Below are 21310 nucleotides of genomic sequence, written 5' to 3'. Positions count from 1 at the left end.
CTTTCGGATTTGGTTTGCAAGATTCTTTAAGTGAGTTCGTGTGTTGAAGCATATTCTGTTGTGTCTAGGGAGAGTCATTTTCTTTTTGTGCCGATTTCAGATGTCATTTTTTTTATTTATGCAAAGACTACAATATTTTAGTTGTGGTGTACTCTTTTATGCACATTTTCATGAAAAATGTACAAAAATGAAGTGAGGTAACAACAAATAATAAAACAAATATGAAGTAATATCAACCAGAAAGTATAGAGAGGGGAAAAGCGAGAAATAGTGAGATGATGTTAAGAGAAAAGAGAGAAAAAAGAGAAAAAAAGGAAGTAAAGAAAACTAAAGTGTGTGCATGTGTGTGTATGTGATATATATATATATATATTACATATATATTATATACATGTATGTGTGTATATATATATATATATATATATATATATATATATATATATATATATATATATATATATATATATATATATATATATATACATATATATATATATATTGGGTTGGCAACTAAGTTCCTGCCGTTTAAAAAAAAAATTGAATTTATTGGTTTTTATAAATTTTGGAATCTATTTTTTTCGAGAATTCTATTTTTGAATTATTTAGGAATCTTTTTTCTTTCTAGTTAATTTTTGTTTATTTTCAGATCATTAAAATGGAATGTCAAGTTAAGAAAAACGAGCATTTTCGACACCTCCTTCTTTTTGCTTTTAAGCAATGTTCTAAGGCCGCAAAAGATGCTCGCGACATTTGTGCTGTGTATGGAGAGGGTGCCATAGCTGAAACAGCCGCTCGTGATTGGTATGCCAAGTTCAAAAATGGAAATTTTGACCTCAAAGACGCACCTCATTCTGGCCGTCCAGTTGAGTTCGATGAAGAGCGATCAAACCAACTTTTGCACGAAAATTCTCATCAAACAACAAGAGAACTGGTAGAGAAAATGGAATGCTCCCACACTGCTATAGAGAAGCATCTTCACTCGATGGGAAAGGTTCAGAAGTATGGAGCATGAGTTCTGCATGCTTTAAGTGACAACAGCAAAGATCAACGAGCCACAATCTCCGCTGGTTTGCTTGCTTGTCACCGCTTAACTCATGGACACAAGCAACGATGTCTTTATCGAATCGTTACTGGCGACGAAAAATGGTGCCTGTACATCAATAAAAAGCAGCGTAAGGAATGGCTTAGCCCCGGTAAACAAGCGACACAGCGCGTGAAACAAGATCTTCATCCACGTAAAACGATGCTGTGCGTATGGTGGGACTGGGAAGGGATTATCCATTGCAAATTGCTTGAACGGAACCAAACGGTCAACGCGGAACTTTATATTCAACAGATTGAACGACTCAGCACGGCTATTCAAGAGAAAAAAACCTAATTGGCAGCATGGAGTTCTTCTGCTGCACGACAACGCCCACCCTCATATCACCAATATGACCGAGAAAGCCATTCAAACGAATGGCTGGGAAGAGCTTCCACACCCGCCGTACTCTCCTGATTTGGCACCAAGGGATTTCCAGTTATTTCGATCTCTTTCAAATGCTATGCGCGGAGTTTTGTTCAATACTGATGCAGAATTGAGCACTTGGGTTGATCAATTTTTCGAGTCGAAATCGGGAGATTTCTACCAACGAGGTATTGAAAATCTTGTTGAACGTTGGGAAGAATTTGTAAACAACAAGGGTGAATATATTATTGATTAATTAGTTGTTATTTTTTATTAAACCTTTAAAAAAATTTAAATTACAAAAAACGGCGGTAACTTAGTTGCCAACCTAATATATATATATATATATATATATATATATATATATATATATATATATACATACAGAGAGAGAGAGAGATAGAGAGAGAGAGAGAGAGAGAGAGAGAGAGAGAGAGAGAGAGAGAGAGAGAGAGAGAGAGAGAGAGAGAGAGAAAGTGAAAGAGAAAGAGTAAGAGAGGGTGAGAAATCTAAAAATAAAGTACGACAGCTTAGTTATAACAGTAGTAATGATGGTGACGGAAATAACAGTCGTCTTAATGCATTCACCAACAGCAAAAGCAAACATTTGTGGTGTATGGTATACGAAAAGTGTATAAAGATACGGACAACAGTAAGAGATGAAGTTAGGATTATGGCAAAGCGGATGATAAAAGTTTAACAAGTCATATTCGGGTCGTAAATTTACCTTCCAAATCAATTTATGACTTGAAAAAATGCTTTTAGATATAGAACACTTATCGGCAAAGGGAGAAGTAATTACAACGCGTATGTACATAATAAGGGAAATTTAAATTTATTCGTATACTCAATAGTTTTAATTAATTAAATTCCTAATGAATAAATTGCCTTAATTCTTGATATCCTGGTAATAAAGATTTATCACTTGAGTATAATCAGTTGACCTGTTCGATCCGCATCCAATATAGAGGATGACAGCCACATACAGAGGGCAAAACCGTTTTCGTATATCAGTGGGAGTTATATAACTATTACGCCATCACCTGTTAACAGAATGTCTATAAACATTACCATTATTGCAAAATCTGTTTTAATTAAAGCTATTATACACAGAAAGGAATGTTTGCCATGACGGATATTGTATAGAAAAATGGTATATATAAACTTTAAAACTATATATTTTCCTGAAATATTCAACGTAAAAATTTCAATACAAACACAACAGAGAACAAAAGAAGGAACAAAATTTACATTATTTTAAAAGACGAATTTTGTAGAAGTGAATGAGTAGTTCAAACATCCAAAAAACTGACCATTTTTCAAACTTGAGTTTTACAGTCATAAATGGAGGGATTTTAGTATAGACACTTTGAAGTGCAGGGAGTAGAAAATTTACTTTTAGTTTTAAGTTCCTTTTATTGCTAAAGCGCTGAGGATGTGGGAAGATGAATAAAACTTGCGTTTTATTCTCCTAGTAAAACATCTGCCAGCTTCACGCATGCATACATGCACGCATACATACACAACAGATATAAAAAAATTCGATTTTCTAGGACTTCGACTCAAACAAGAAAGAACGATTATTTTATTCTAATGCAAAGCACTTAAATACATTTTTGGAAACATTCTTCGTTATTAAATTACGTATAAAGAGCAGTAACATCTTTAAAGTAAAATTCTCTGTGCGTATATTTCAAACATTGGCGTTTCATTGGTTTTCATTTCTTCTGTGAGGTAGTTGCGACGTGAGGCTAAATTCTCACTGCTTTAGGTGGAAGTACGTGGCTTAATGTGTAGAGTGTTCGTCTCACAATCATTAGGTAATTGGTTCAATTCTCAAACCAGTTGGTGTGCTGAGTCCTTGAGAAAGGTACATTATTCACGCTCCTCCATATGGCGTAAATGAAATGGATGAGCGACAAATATGCTTCTCAATCAGGAGTGAGTGTTGCATTGCTGGTTGTCTCGATTATCCAGATAAATTCCAGCTTCGTGTGACAGTAGACTCCAGGCAGATTTATCTGTTTTGTAACGATTAACAAACGTAAGCGATTTAATCTTCTGAAGAAAAATATGTACATTTGACAACTCTCATATACGCGCCTATACTCATTTATATCATGTTTTATTCCTCTTCCTTGTTTCAGCAATTGGACTGGTTCCATATAGGGATACTGCGTTCAAAACATTAATCGATCATATACAGACTGGTACTTATTTTCTATCTGGTGCATTGTTTTATCGCCCTCTTTTCATTAGCCCGCTAAGAGAGCGAGTGTGAAAGAAAGAAATAGATAAATAGATAGATATGCTACAGGATTTCGTACAGTTTCCATTTACCACGTAATCTCTGAAGGCATTAGCCGGGCGTGGGTCACAGAGAGAGAGATTTGCCTAAAATGCTGTGCTATGGAACTTGAACCCGAAACCATGTGGTTGCCAAGCGTACTTCTTAACAAAAGAGGTATGTCTGTGTGCATGTGTCTATTACTGAGTGCCTGATTATTATATCATATTACATTATATTATATTATGTTATGTTATATTATATGTAACATATTTGTCTTTGTTTTGAAACCATATTAGTACGAATTACAAACTTGCACCGTTTGCTATTTTTTGCAAGCATGTTTTACAAACTTTGAGAAACAGTATTTTTAATTCAACAAAAGGATTTCACTGACATTCTATTTGAAGTCAACTTTCATTATCTTCATAAAAAAATTCTTTCTTAGAAGCATAGAGAATAATTAACAGAACTTTGTAGAATAATATTATCGCTTGTAATACTTGATAGTTAATATCAGATTTAAATGTAATTAATCAGACTCAAGGGAGATAATTATCATTTACAGAGTTCTCTCCCTTCCATAACTTGGTGTATTTCGCCTACAATTTCCTTTTACTAAACAAAGTTTACACTTGTCTTTCCTAAATTAGATTGGCTAGAAAAATATTAGAGTTTACAAAGAAAATGCTGCGCAGTCGACCAAATCAAGTGAGTAATATATGAAATTTTAAAGAGGCTTATTTTACCTCATTGTATTTCTATTAACTTGATCGTTATTTTGTTGTACCATGTATAATTTTCTTTTTGACATGAGGAAAACAATCGGCTGAGAAGGGAGAAATGAGACGTTGTGCAATTCATGCGTTTATTGTAACTCTGTGATATAAGTGAACTGATGTAATCTAAAATCAAACAGTGGACAGCTGAACTCTTTACTACGGAACTTTTGCTTGAAATTTTCTTCCCCATTTTTAAGGTATTATATTATGAGGGACACGTTAATATGATGCCATGGAATTCATATAATTTCCAAGAGAGAATATTAAAGGTATGGATAACATCAAATATCCGCATTGACGGGCAGAAGTTGTTTTTAGTGGACCTCGATGTTGTACATAAGAATATTGATTTTCATTTTGTTCCCCGAAAATTTTGATAAATAATACGTTTATTCTTTGCTTAAACAAAGAAAATGTTGTTGTTACGAACGAAAAAACAACGATAGAGTTTAGAGATAATTATTCTTGATTTGGTGGGACTGTAGCAGCAGTCAAAATGGGGTTAGCCGGCGCTGGTGTTGCTGTCACCATTCTTTCATTGTTCAGCTTCTGTCAATTTGGGCCAGCTGTTGTCTGCGTCTCTACACTATCTGTCTGCCGTCTTATCTCTAAGTAGAATCATATATATACATGTATATATATATACATGTATATATATATATATATATATATATATATATATATATATATATATATATATATATATATATATATATATATATATATATATATATATATATATATATATATATATATATATATATATATATATATATATATATTTATATATATATATATATATATATATATACACATACACACATATATATATATCATATATATCATATATATATATATATATATATATATATATATATATATATATATATATGCATGTATGTATGTGTGTGTATGTGTGTTTGTATTTGTGTATTGGATATAGTTAAATGTATGTAGAAATATATATGGAGGTGTAAGTACACACACACACACGCAGACACATACGCACACACACATGAATATACTAAAATATTTTGTTTTGATGAACTGTAACGGTCAATATAAATGCCCAATGTTTTTCTTTGTTTTGTGCTATTCTGCTCGGTCTTATTACATTATATCGGTCTATTTTTTATTCTTTCATTCCTAAATACTTTATTTTCTTGCTTATATGAAAAGAAATCTTCATCACTCTTTAGTTCCTAATGGAGACGCATCTGCATCTACGATGCAACACAGCTAATTGTCCAGCATCTCATCCGCAAGGTAGCGATGCATGATAGGTCGAAACGATCCCAGTGAATAAAAAGTCACGTGAACTCCATTTTCTTTCTTTCATACATAAGTAAATCCAGTGGCATATGCATCCATACTGTATTTGACACAGGTAACCGAATACTGTGAACGGGCTTTAAACAGCACACTACAATGTGTATACCTGAATATAAAATTGTGTCTGTATATATATATATATATATATATATATATATATATATATATATATATATATATATATGTGTGTGTGTGTGTGTGTGTATGTATATATATATATATATATAAATACACGGTAATGGATTATCAATTTATTAATAAATTAATAATTAATAATTTTTACCAAGTAGTTCGGTATAGAAAAGACCATTATCAGTAAAGAACTTATTTAAAAAGTTCTTTTAAAATTATAAATATAATTAAGGGATCAGTAACAGTTGCTTCACCACATAATGAAATTTAGAAATAGCAGTTAAAGTACTAATTCTTTAACTGCTATTTCTAAATTTCGGTATGTGGTGAAGCAACTGTTGCTGATCCCTTAATTATGTGTGTATATATATATATATATATATATATATATATATATATATATATATATATATATCTTTATTTCATCAAGGTATTTCTCCGTCATTTATGACTTTATACATTCCTTATACATACACGTACACATACACACACACACACACACACACACACATATATATATATATATATGCGTATGTATGCACGTATGTCTATTTTCGTTTATTCTTTTAGCCGGGACACTGCTTTGAATCGTATGGTCAATCGCATTCTTTTGCGGAACCGCTAATTTAAACAAGCCAACAACGCCTGGAGAGTAGTCGGTGGGGAAATACATGCCTATATGCATATTTTCAATAAATTTCCGCACAATTTCCCTCTGCCAAATTCATTAAGAATATATTGGTCGGCCGGAATCATGCAGAAGATATAGTCGGACTGAACCAAATTCCTAAGCGAATTCCTTAACCACAGCCATGCCTGTATCTATATATATCATGCGTGTATTGGTGTGCGTGTTTGTGTGTGTGTGCGTGTATGTATGTAGTGTGTGTGTGTGCATGCGTGCGTGTGCTTGTGTGCGCATGCGTGTGCGTCTGCCTAATAGATTGCTATAGGGAAAAGTAAATTTTTCAGGGTTAAGTTTCTAGTCAATAATTTATAAAATCTTCTCTCCTGTTAAGTCAAATTTAGAAAACATGAAACAATAATTTTTTCTTATGAACAGATTTTGAATTGTAAGAAAATACTAATGATCACTGAAATATGTTCGACTGTTTTATAAAGTTTATTTCAGAGGTAGTGAGTGAAAATATTTATAATAGTCATATTCAAATAATAATATTGACATTAGAAAACAAAAGCAGGAAAACGAATAAATTCTCATTGCTCATTTTCGATACTTCGGAAATATTTACTACATACGGCATTAATCACCAAGAACACTGTAATGACAAACGAAAATATAATAATAAAATCAATTTTAAATAAATCAAATATAATTAATGAAATGATATCGAAATAATTTAAAGCTATCATTGCAATGAGAACAGAATTTCATTTAATATTCTGTCTGAGAAGCATTTCGAAGTTGAAGTTAAATAATTATATTCAACAACCATTACCATCAGTTATATTGACGAAGAGATAAAAAAAAAAATATTTGAAAAGGCACCATTAGTATTTACCTATACTCAGAGGTAGAATATTACAACAAAAGCCGAAACGGGAGATCACAAACACCATCGGAAATAGGAATAATGATCCCTTTCTCTCAGTATACTATTATTTCCTCTTCTGCCATCTTCACGTTGTGCTTTCGTATTTGCGTGTTATCAAATGATAATAAAGTTGTTAAACATTCAATCTTCTACACCTTTATCCCAAATATACTGCAGCATTTAAGCCATTGCGAATTAACTTCAACAGTGTCTAAAAGATATATCGATATATCAGCCATTGCACTCTAATTCTAATTCCCGAATATTTTGGAGTTTTTTGAAGTAAACTTTAATTCATTAGGTTTCCATTCGTTTCCCTTTACTTAATAATATGCCATTATTCGTTAGGTTGTTGTATATTAGTAATAATAGAAAAGTGTGATGCTTGTAAATGATTTTACTCACATGCGGCAGGCTCCAGAACAGAGAAATTCCCATATTCCATTGACATGTGTTTGGCATACATTTACACAACCGGCAGATAAATCTAATTCACGAAGCATGTTAACAAGTTCGGACACTTAAAAATATGAAAAAAGGAAAATAATTAATTTTAAGAATTGTTAGTAAATGAATAAAAGATGCAGTATTCGGAGGTTCAGTCATTGAATGTGACCAAATGAGGTTTATTCTTCAACATAGTCACCCTTGCGCTCCACACACTTCTTCCATTGGTGTTGCAGTGCTTCGATCACATAGATGAGCAAGCTTTTATCTTGTTGGTAAAAAAAAAAAAGTCATTAACAGCAGATATGATGTCATCCTCACTGCCATACTGGTTCCCAGCCAAGTGTTTTTTCATGTTGGGGAATAGGTGATAATCAAATGGGGCCAAATCAGGAGAACAGGGAGGGTAATCAACCAGTTTAAAGCCACAGTCACGCACAACAGCCATTGAAGCCAAAGACTTGTGTGCTGAAGCATTGTTCTAATAAAACAACACTCCTTTCGTCAGTTTCCCTGGGTATTTGGTCTTGACATCTCTTCGCAACTGCCTCAGCAAGCTGGTATAGTACTCTCCATCGATGGCATGGCAATTTTGGAGATATTCAGTAAACACAATAATTTTTGCATTCTAAAAAACTGAGGCCATCCCCTTTCCTGCAGATGAAATGACTTTGGTCTTCGTTGGAACAGGTGAGGAGGAGTGTTTCCACTACATGGATTGTCTCCCTTTTCTGGCTCAAAGTGCTGAACTTAACATTCATCCTGGATTAGAAAACGTCCAACGAAACCAAATGGATCTGCTTCAAACAATGACAGATGAGAAAGATTAGAGGAGGAGAGGCATTCGATAGAAGAATGGAAAGAAAATGGCCGAAATTGAGGAAGGGATAATCATAAAGATAGTTTTTGTAATTGGTTCATCTCACAAAAACATTTATTTCGTGCAGAAATGGTTGTGTGGTAAGAAGGCTGCTTCCCAAAGGCATGGTTCAGTCTCACTGCACGGTACCTTGGGCAGGTATCTTCTAATATAGCCTCGGGTCGACCAAATCCTTGCGTATAAATTCTGCTACATTTTTTTTCTGCGAGGAAATACACTTCTTCTTTCCATATACATGTATATATATATACAAAAATAAGTGGAATGACCAGCAAAAGTGGACTCCTATATGCTAGAAATAGATGCCGAATCATCTAACCACGAAAAATATGTTCTCAGTAACATATTTTTCGTGGTTAGATGATTCGGCATCTATTTCTAGCATATAGGAGTCCACTGCGTTTGTAATGTAGTGAGAAATCAGCAGCTATAGTGACAGGTGTGAGTATGGGTGGGTGTGGCAGTGTGTGTGTGTATATGTATGTGTGTTTTAGCACGTGTGTATAGATGGAATGGTCAATAGTGAGTTGGAGTTGAGTGAGGCAGTCTGATGGGTATGTGGATGGGTGGGCGTGGGTGTGCGTTCATGTGTGTTTTCGTGTATGCATGTGTGTGTGTGCATGTGTTTTTCTATGTTTATCCCCTACATCACCGCTTGACAACCGCTGTTGGTGTGTTTATGTCCCCGTAACTTAGGGTTCTGCAAAAGAGAAAGATACAATAAGTGCAATCCTTAAAAAATAAGTCCTAGAGTAATCTTGATCGACTGAAACCCTCCAAAGCGGTGTTCCATCGTGGGTTCAGTCAGATGACTGAAACAAGAAAAAGAATAACAGAAAAGAAACAATTGTTTTCAGGTCATTCACTATCCAGATATTGTATTGAAATTTCATACAGGCCACTGACTTTCAGGATCAACTTAAATCTTTAATATTTGGTCATTCGGACCATCTCACATTGAGAGTGAATTGTATTAGTGAAAAAATGAATGAAAACTTAGCAATAACTATAAGGCAGGCAGAGAAAGCTTTCGTAAGAGTGGATATTAAATAGAGATAGAAGGGAAAATGTGAGGTTAAAAATAAAACCAAATATAAGACTGAATAAAAATGATGGCGAAATATAATTTTGAATTAAGTTTAAAAAATTTTCAAAAAATTAAAACATTAAAGGACTTAAGGATTAAAGATTACAATTAAAAAATTAAAAATAAAAAAATATTAAAAGCATAAAAAAATTCAAAAGATTGAAAAAAAATTGTAAAAACTAGTTATGCGTTGTCTTGTATATCATTGTGTAAAAACCAGCGGAATACAACAATGGATTTACAATATAAAATGGTGATGAACTATAACCTTGGTCCCTGCCACACGAATACACGGAGTTCTTTACTAGCAATAGTGTTAGTATGGAGTACTAACAGAGGGCTTATGAAGAATTTTGCCCAGATGTGATAATCCCTCACTAATTACTCTGTTGTGTGTGTGTATATATATATTGTGTGTATTATTATTATTATTATTATTATTATTATTATTATTATTATTATTATTATTATTATTATTATCATTATCATTATTATTATTATTATTATTATTATTATTATTATTATTATTTTATGTTTGACTTTTGTTTTGCATTTGTACAAGTTGGATCCAAGTCTCACCCAGAGACCTCAAGAGACAACAAGTTAGAAGTTCATGTAGGTGTTATGCCTAGGGTACCATATATTTGGATTTGTACAGTTTTGTTCAAGTGAATGTTTAAGAAACCATAAGAAAATTATGTTTGCTTTAAAATTTGAGATCACATAGACAGTATTTTACGTAGGATATGGGCAGTTCCCATGAGCACTATCTTTTGGACTTCAGCCATTTTGGGGTTTCCTGGTATCTGAGCTAGGTAGTAATCAGCCCGTTTCGCTGTCATTCCCAGGGCACCTATGACAATAGGTATTGTTTTCGTCTTCAGATTCCACATTTTGCTAATTTCTATTTCAAGATCTTTATATTTGCTCAGTTTTTGGTAGGTCTTGACAGATACGTTTATATCAATTGGGACAGTCATATCAATGAGGAGGCATGATTTTTGTCTGAAGTCTTTCAGTATGATGTCTGGCCTATTTGCGTCTATTATTATTATTATTATTATTATTATTATTATTATTATTATTATTATTATTATATATATATATATATATATATATATATATATATATATATACATGAACGCATGAAAATAGCATATTAAATGTCTCTTTACTCATTGTATAAATACTTGTATTGATCGGAGTTCGATTGCCCTTATTAATACTTAAGCAAGCAATGACAATGATGACACTAATGATAGCAAACCGAATACTTAGCCAAAATTTCTTCAATAATTGCCTAGTGACTCAAAATGGTTATAAATTTAATCTTATCTGAGATCTGGGGGATTTGCGTTACATAATTTTTGTGATTTTAAGCTACATTGATCCTGATATCAGATAACATGCTATTTGCGGATGAGTCACCTGAATTTTAGAATTGGAAAACATTAGTTCATGTTTATTTTGAGTGTTCAAAAACATTTATGGTGTGAATAAATTGGATGGCTGTACCTTTTATTACTCGGTGTTTGTCAGCAGTATTTGGTTTCAAATGTTGGCACAAGTCCAGCAAGTTCGGGTGGTGTGGGGAAGGGGTGCGGTGGGTAAATCGATTACATCGATCACAATGTTCTACTGGCACATATTTTACCGATCTAGAAAGGGTGAAAGACAAAGTCGACCTCAGTGGCATTTTAACTCAGAACGTGAAGACGGACGAAATGTCGCTAAGAATTTTGCCTGGCGCGCTAACAATTTGCAACCTCGCCAGCTTTGTCATCAATATTTAAGAACGTAAAGTAGAAGCCAGCTAAGGAAAGACATGCAATGTTTTGTTTTAATTCCCATTAATTTGATGAACATAGATGTTTAGGTGAATTGTCGATAACAAAAGGTGGTGTTTGGAACTTTTCAAGGGTACTTGCAGAATAAAGATTTACAAAAGAAGTCATCCTTGTAGATTCGTTCACCTGTAGATAACTTTAAATAGAAATATGTTCAAATGTAATGAAATGACAACAACTTACAAGAAAATCTCTTATCAACATCCTCGTCGTATTGGGACACAGCTGCCATTGCCAATGGCAACAAAACCAGCAAAAATACATACACGACCTTCATTATTGTTTCTGGAACAAATTAAATGAAGAGAAAAAGATTATCTTCTAAATACTATTTCAATTGTTAAAAACTCGGAAAATTAAACCCGAACAAAAACAATTCTACAAATTTGCGCTGCACAAGAATATTTGGTCTCGGAAGAAACTATGATTTAGGGGATGAATTAATGGAATAATTTGATACTTAAGCGATTTAGCTACATAATTTATTTCTAAATAAACAGGCAAGTGGAATCAAGGAACGTTTTGATTTGGCAAAGAAGTTATAGCTTGCCCTACAGTAATCACCACAAGGTCGATTAATAGTTGAAAGTAATATTATTGTTATGCTTGTCAGAATGTCTGAAAAATGTGTATAGGCAATGGTATGTTCTTGATGCTTTTGTCAAGGACATTAGTATGACGAAAGTTACTAACAATTAATTTAGATATTGTAACTCAGTTACAAAAAAATGATATACAGGACTTTCAACTTTTTGTATAAGGTGTACCGTCTCTGCTACATCATCGTCCCAGTTAGTTTATTAATAAAAATCACAGGTAGGAGAAATATTGTTATGTAACATTTCTGTTTTTCTCATGAATTTTTGCAAAGTATTTTCTGAAATTCGAATCATTACTAAACCACCGATAACTTACTTAGCCCATGTGAAGCTAATTATAATAATAGTTTGTTTTGGTTAAACAGAATTATGTTTTGGTTAAACAGAATTATGTTTTGGTTAAACGAAAGATTATGCATTTTCACGTCAAATAATATTTCGTAAGCTTTGTTATTTATAGAAATCCTGGATTACTAAATGAGTTTGATGTTTCAGTTAATTCCACCACCTTCATTTATACTGAAGGATAATTGAAAAGCTAATATTCTGTGGTGAAATATCTCATTTCAACACAGAAATAATAAATTGGAGAAGGCACGATCGGTATATACTTATGTCTTTCTCAGAGACAGAATATTACAACTAAAGTCAAAACGGAAAATCACCAACCCCATCCATAAAGTTAATTCTTTTACGAATCATGGAGTTCCATAGCAACGCAGTATTGCTTTTCACAGAACTAGACGGGTGAGAGACATATCAACCAATGAATAAGATGCTAACCTATTGTAGATATCTTTACCAGAATGTCGCAGTATCGCTATTTACATTTTAGGTCGAATGGGATTATTTAAAACTAAATTTCCTCCCAAGCGATTTAATCAAGTCCCTATAACGGAATTTAATTCTCAGTATAAAGGTTCAAGATAACATTTTTCAGGACAAACTGATTAAAATTTCTGAAGTTACACAACACAAATTAGTGTTTCTCTTTTGAATTAGTGAATCATGTGCAATAAGTTCAATAAGTTGGCATCGACAAAAGGACAATATTCCGCAGAAATAAATTCTTTACCTTGTTTGATGCAGGGCTTCCAATTTTGAAGTGCCGACCTTTGCTTCCTTAAACCTATTTATTGAATCTTCACAGATGGCACTTTTCCCTTAGGGCATGCTTTATCGTTCAGAAATATCTAAATGTGATAAAGAATATGAAGTTATCATAAAATAGGTGAATTTATTTGTCTTTCGTAAAAGCGTTTAAAAGTGCTAATCATCTTTAGACAGAGTAATAATTTATTCAACAATTACCTAAACCCGAGTTAACCAAACAAGGACACATGCACTATAGTTAATCACATATAAAGTAGTCTCAAATTTTGGCAGCAATTTCAAGGGAAGATATTAGTGGATTACACTGATCCCAGTGTTTAACTGGTACATATTTTATCGACCCAGAAATGATAAAAAGCAAAACGACCGCAGCGGAATTTGAACTCTGAACGTAGACACGAACGAAATACTACTAAACATTTTGCCCCGCGTGCTAACGATTCTTGATCCTGTCAACTCTACGCCTTACTTACTACATATATATTAAGATATGTTATTGTTTGTATTATTATCAAGATGATCGTGGCCGGTGATCATCATGAAGTGCAAGAAGTCTTGTGTGTGATAATTCTAACGTGGGATGGTTTTGAGTATTAGAAAGTCTACGTATTCAATATGTCCTACCTTTATTTTTATAACGGTTTAGTGCGACAAAGTAGCTACTTTTAATTTGCTGAGCAACTATGTAGGAGCCATCCTGTTGGCTCACTTCTTTAGTGGTAAGAAGCTTGCTTTCCAAGGACATGATTTCGAGTTCGGTCCCACTGCGTGATACATTTGGCAAGTATCTTCTGCTATACCATCGGAATGATCAAAGCGATGTAACAGGATTTGGTAGACAAAAACTGAAAGAAGCTCATTGAGTGTATATGTGAGTGTATCTTTGTGTATGATGTGGTATCAAAAAGTTCCCAGACTTGTTATATTTAATAAAAAAAAAAAAAACTTATTTACCAAAGTTTTAACATCATCTCCTTCGAAATAGTCACCTTGCGCAGCAACACACCGGTCCCAGTGATCCTGCTACATTTGTCAATGTCCTCCCTCAGATGCTTCAAAACTTCGCAGTAGAACTCTCTGGCTCTGGGGGAAGAATTCTCGACGTACAATATCGCGTATGTCGAAAAAAAACAAAAAAAACAACGAGCACGCTCTTGATTGAGCTGCGACTCGGTCGTAGAAATGAATGGCTCTTCCATCGTGACGACTGCTGCTTGGTCTCAGGGCCATACCCATAGACCCAACTCTCGTAACCGGTGATGATCTTCGACATAAAGCATAGATCATCAGCGGCACGCTGACGGAGATCTTGACAGATTTCGACGCGATGTTTTTTTCTGCTCAGTGGTCAGCAGGCAGGGACAAACTTGACAGAGACACGCTTCAGGTTCAGTTCAAACGTTAGGATTGCCTGCACGGACCCATACAACAGATGAACAACAACAACAATGTCGTTGATTTTTCTCCGACGATCCTCGTGCACAAGCTGATGAATTTTCTCCACATTTCCAGGGCTGACGCTTGTGGCAGGTCTTCCAGATCGCTCATCAGCTTCCATGGATGTTCTTCCACTTTTGAAGCGCCCGTGCCACTCGAAACACTGTGTACAACCCATCTCCTCGTCGCTGCAGGCTTGTAGAAGCATGATCAATGTCTCTGTAGCAGACTTCCCAAGTTTAGCGCAAAATTTCACGTTGACTCTTTGTTTCTGTTCATGACAAAATTGCAGACTACAGCATATATGAGATCACAAATACACAAATTTCACAGTTTTCGAAGTAAACACAGCGATGTCACTCGGCATACTGCCTCATGAAAGTCACTGCTAGCTCGCACTGTACACGCAGCCATGTGCTGCCATCTGCTGGTGCGCTACAGAACTAGTCCGGGAACCTTTTGATACCACCTCCTGTGTACATCTCCCAAGATCGCTTGACGACCTGTGTTTTTTTTTTTTTACATCCCCGTAACATTAATGATTCAGCAAAAGAGACCGATACAATAAGTACCTGATTTTAAAAAAAATGTATGGGTGGGGTGGGGTTAGATTCGTTCGACTAAACTACGAATAAGAAATATAGATATTAGAAATAATATAGGAACTGAAAATAAGGAATACCAAAATACGATGTTTAAATATAACCCATTGAATAGTGACACTTCCAAATCGTATATTAGCAACAATAAACCGCCCTCAAAATGTAAGAAATCTGATGTTCTATGGTACAATTCTGTCTACGGATATTAAATATCATCTAAAAGTGGTAAAGAATTCTTTACAGCAGTGGATAGATATTTTCCAAAATCCAATGAATACCATAAATATTTTTACAGGTAAACATTGAAGGCATCATATGCGAACTCTAGTAACTTAGAATACTATCAGTGGCGAAAAGTGGTTAGTAAGCTAGAGCATGCAGTCCATACCCAACCCGCCAACTGAGGTTTTGGGTGGGGTTCCGAATGTTCCACCGTCCCCCGTTTTCCGCGAAAAGTGCTTTGTGATATGGGGAGCCTGAAAAGGAAACCAATCCCCTCCCACCTGCGATGCAACGTTTTGAAGTAGTTAGTAAGTGACGAGAAACGTACATATAACTTTGGAAATCACCTTCCAACGATTTCATCCCGTAGGGGCTATTCAAGTCGTCCACATTGAGAAAAAATCGAAATTCTTTTTAAGGTTTAGAAGAAAATTTGACATTTACGAACTCTTGAAGCTGATTGAGAGAATCCCAAATTAAGTGAATGTGTATATCAATGTACAACTTCAGTCAGTATTGCAGCTTTTCTCTCTTTATTGTCATCTGATGATCCCATAAATCTTTCTTGAAGCCTTCCCTTCTCATCAACAAATCCAAAAACGTGTTACAGTTAAGATTTCATGTGAAGGTCTGTAGTCTCACTAAGCATAACAGCAACAAATGCTATTTTTTTCGATCATTGGCTTAATTACACCTTCATTTGTAACAGCTATGCAATTAAATGATTTCGTTTTCAATATCACATGAAAGTGATATTCGTTTTCAATATCACTTCAAAGCTGAGAAGATGTGCTCTTATACTGACAAAATAACAAACATGGAAAACAGAATAATTTGTTCAGATTGGGTCATCTCATCCTTCACTCAGACTATTCATGATACTTTCAGTCAAAGTAACGAAAACATTCATTGTTAACCACTTCGGTTTTGATTTTCAGCTTAAGCTTTGGTTCCTCTTTTCCGAGAATGATAAAATTCTTCTTATCTGTTTCAAATTTGGGGAAAGTAGAGAGAAAACTGAACTAATTGGCCGTTTTGTCATCCTGGGGGTAACTGAAGACATGAGAAATTCTACTGGATTATAATCTTTTCAAATGAATCGTGGCTTTATGCTAATAGATAATTTAGGTGCTCGTTTACTTTTTTATGTAACCTTTCTTGAATAACTTTAAATGTTTAAAATTATAGAATGGCATGAAAGAATGGGTGAAAACTTTACTTTTTAATAATCAAACACATACACACACACATACGCACACAACACACAAACACACAAATTATCGGTTTCTTCTTTTCGCTTTATGTGTGAAATAGTCAAGAAAACTATGGGGTCACATGACTGAATTCAGTTTGCGGTAAGAATTGGGTTTGAGGTAAGAAGTTTGCTCCCCAACCACATGATTCTAGGTCCAGTCTTCTACTAATGTCTTCTATTATAGCCTTGGAAATTCTTCGCAGCCCTTGACAAGGATTTCCCTCCCTCGAGCAGATATGGGAGGTCATTTATCCGGCAGTTCGTGGGGTTTGATTATTCCACTACAAAGAAACTCGCACAAATAATAGCGCCCCACAACAGCCGTTGATTAAGGGAATTAGAGAATCCGAATTCAACAAACCCAGAGCGGAATAGAATATGCAAAAAAAAAAAAAAAGCGCTAGAAAGAATATAAGAATATTACTTTCTATTTTGTAGAATTCTTTTAATTCTTATAATTTTTAGTTTGTTTTGATGTTAATTTTATAAAATTTAATTGTAGTTGAAATTTTTATTCCTAATGGTTAAAATTTAAAAATTATTTTAGTTTAGATCCTAGCTAACCAAAGCTTTCTCATCATCTACATCATAATATGAATATTATGGCTATTTCATTCATTTTCTAATACAATTCCCCTACTATGCATGATAATAAAAATGACCAAATATTAAAGACTTGAGTTGACCATGTGTGTAAATGGCCCATATCAAATTTTAACGCAATATTTGGAGAATATCTAACATAAAAACAATGCAAATATATTCATATGTGTTGACCTGATTACAAACACTAATGTTTTGTGACTGTCCTATCTTTCTTCTTCTATCGAGTGCTTCCCTTCCTCTCTTCTTTTCTTCCTTTCTTTCTCTTCACTTTAGTCCTTCCCTTCCAAATCATTACTTATCTTGGACTTTCCTCTTTATCTCTTTCCCACTTGCCTCTTTTCTTTTCTTTTTCCCTCCTCCAATTGAGAAACCTGTCAGTAACGAGCCTATAATGACTACTGGAAACTGTTGAAAGCCAAATTTACTCCAATCAAGGAAAAATATGTAATGACTATTATTTATACATTGCCTTGTGTATCACTCTATGTAACAATGAATTTGATTGAAGCGCAGCCACGGATTTACTATATAGAATGGTGATGAACTATAACCTCGGATCCTGCCAGAAGAACACTTGGAGTTCTTTTTACTAATGTAAACAATATTGTTAGCCTGGTGTGCCAGCAGAGAGCTTATGGAGTATTTTCTCGGATTCATAATACCTTACCTATAAATATATATATATACGAGTTCATTTATAAATTAACAGATGTTTAATTAACATTTGACCACGTTTAAAAAGTGATATGGCTTTTCATTAATGTAGTTATTTTTATTTTAAAGCACCAACTCCGATCAAGAGACCTTGCCAGACCAGTATGATCTAATGAATATATCTAATTTGAAAAGAGATGGCTGAAATAGAAAATCGAATATTTCCTGGTATAACGTTTCATTTGTCCTATCAACATATAACTTTGACATTTGCTTATTATGATATTTATGGATAATTTTCCACCTCATCAGAAGTATTACTATATCTTCAATAGGTCTACCATTAAACTTTGAAGTTCTCCTCTAGTAGGTTATGGGGTAGATTCTTGTAGGTAGTTAAACCACATAAACCATTATTCTCTTGGTCTTACGACTGATTCTTCATCTTTCATATTCACCATCTCATACTCAAAATATGAGAATTCGTCGTGAACAGCAACAACTGAAGATAATGTTGCTTGGTAAGCGTTGGTACCTCCATGAGAGAGACGTGTGGGTATTATTTCTCCATACTGATGCTGTCATGATTACCTATCGCTAGAATTCACCAGGTTGGAAATAACTCTGTAATTAACAGTGTGCTAAGATGCCCGGCACGAGTCCATTGAGTTTAGGTCACAGTAACGGATTGCTCATTAACCGCCTATATCCTACGCGTTATAAATTCAATCGCCATATTCAAGGACATGAGAGAGAGAGAGAGAGAGAGAGGGAAAAATAGATAGATAAATAGAGAGAGAGATAGAGATAGAGAGAGAGATAGAGATAGATAGATAGATAGATAGAGAGAGAAAGAGAGAGAGAGAGAGAGAGAAAGAGAGAGAGAGAGAGAGAGAGAGAGAGAGAGAGAGAGAGAGAAATCTAAAAATTAAGTACGACAGCATAGTTATAATAGTAGTAATGATGGTGACGAAAACAACAACCGTCTTAATGCATTCACCAACAGCTAAAGCAAACAATTGTAGTGTTGAGTATACGAAAAGTGTATAAAGTTACGGACAACAGTAAGAGATAAAATTGGGATAATGGCAAAGCGGATGATAAAAGTCTAGCAACTCACATTCGGGTCGTAAATTTACCTTCCAAATCAATTTATGATTTGGAAAAATTGTTTTTGATATAGAATGCTTATCGGTAAACAGAGAAGTAATTACAACGTGTATATACACAGCAATGGTGATAAAAATTTATTCGTATAATCATTGGTTTTAATGAATTAAATTCCTAATGAATAAATTGCCTTAATTCTAGATATACTGGTAATAAATATTTATCACTTGAATATAATCAGTTGAAATATACCATCTGCATCCTATATAGAGGATGACAACCACATACAGAAGGCAAAATCACTTTCATAAATCAGTGGGAGTTATATAAGTATTACGCCACCACCTATTAACAGAATGTCCATAAACTATCATTGCAAATCTGTTTTAATTAAGGCTATACATAGAAAGGAAGATTTGCTATGACGGATATTGTATAAGCATAATAGAAAAATGCATATACAAACTTTAACACTATGTATTTTCCCGAGATATTCTACATAAAAACTTCAATACAAACACAACAGAGAACAAAACAGGGACGAAAATTTACATTATTTTGAAAGACAAATTTTGTGGCTGAAACTTCCAGAAAACTGCCCATTTTTCAAACTCGAGTTATAAAGTTTGATTCACACTCGTCCTCATTTTAAAGTCATAAATTTGTGGACTATTAGTCAAATTCTCTGTGCGTATATTTCAAACATTGGCGTTTCATTGCTTTTCATTTCTTCTTTGAGATACTGTTTTAGATGAAGATAGTGGCCTAATGTGTCGAGTGTTGGTCTCACAATCATTAGGTGATTGGTTCGCTTCTTAGACTAGCTGGCGTACTGAGTCTTTGAGAAAGGTACATTATTCATGTTGCTCCATATAGCCATAAATGAAACAGAAGAGTGACAGATTTGCTTCTTAATCAGAAGCGAATGTTGCACTGCTGGTTGCCTAGATGTCTCAATTATCCAGATAAGTTTCAGCCTCGTGTGACAGTAGACTCCACACAGACTAATCTTTTTTATAACGATTAATAAACGTAGGTGATATAAACTTCTGAAGAGAAATATGTACATTTGACAACTCTCATATACTTATTTATACCATTTTTATTCCTTTCACATGTTTCATCCATTGGACTGAGACCATACAAGTGACACTGCCTTCAAAGCATTAATCGATCAAATATAGACTAGTACCTATCTTCTACCTGGCACTTATTTTTATCACCCACTTTTTACTAGCCTGCTAAGTTACGGAAACATAAACAATGCAACACCGGTCGTCAAACGGTGAGAGATAAACACAAACACAAATAGATACACAGACACACAGACAGGCAAATACATAGATAAATTGGTAGATATATAGCTGGCTAGATAGATAAAGAGATAGATAGACAAACAGACAGACAGACAGACAGACAGACAGATAGACAGGCGGACAGATTGATAGACAGATAGTGGGAATTTATTTATTATCAGAACTTCAATTAGAAAAATTAAAGTTGGAGGGTGGTTTATATAGGGATGACCTTTTATTAACAACTAACGATTGCACCAATAGAACATTAGAATTATATAAGAAACTATATAGTTTTTAAAAAAGATATGGATTAAGCATAAATATATATAATGAGAACTATAATGTTAATTACTTAGATGCTAATTTGAATTTAATAACAGGTAAGACCCAACTATTCTACAAAATTAATGAAAACATTAGATATATTAATGCTAATAGTAATCATCCACCCCCGATTAAGAAATCGTTGACAGATAATATAGGTAAAAGAATATCGCTGCTTTCTTCTAATTTTGATATTTTCCAAAAACACGTACCCTATTATAATGACGCCCTGGGGGGAGGTGGGATATAATAATAATATTAAATTCTTTAATAATTCTAAATATAATTATACT

General features: G+C 34.0%; 1 long non-coding RNA gene across 1 annotated transcript; it reads right to left on the bottom strand.

The window, feature by feature from the left end:
* Positions 1-7087: 7087 nt before the first annotated feature.
* Positions 7088-13497, bottom strand: LOC149134445 (uncharacterized). Its single transcript, XR_016242776.1, has 4 exons — positions 13472-13497; positions 11981-12082; positions 7942-8056; positions 7088-7260 (listed from the first exon to the last, which is right to left on the bottom strand). It is a non-coding gene; the product is annotated as an uncharacterized LOC149134445 (long non-coding RNA).
* Between the last annotated feature and the right edge of the window lie 7813 nt (positions 13498-21310).

Source organism: Octopus bimaculoides, chromosome 8 (genome assembly GCF_046866305.1).
Source record: "Octopus bimaculoides isolate indiv1 chromosome 8, ASM4686630v1, whole genome shotgun sequence".
Lineage (NCBI taxonomy): Eukaryota > Metazoa > Mollusca > Cephalopoda > Octopoda > Octopodidae > Octopus > Octopus bimaculoides.
Note: the sequence above shows the minus strand (reverse complement) of the source record. Positions and strands in the feature narration are given on the sequence as shown.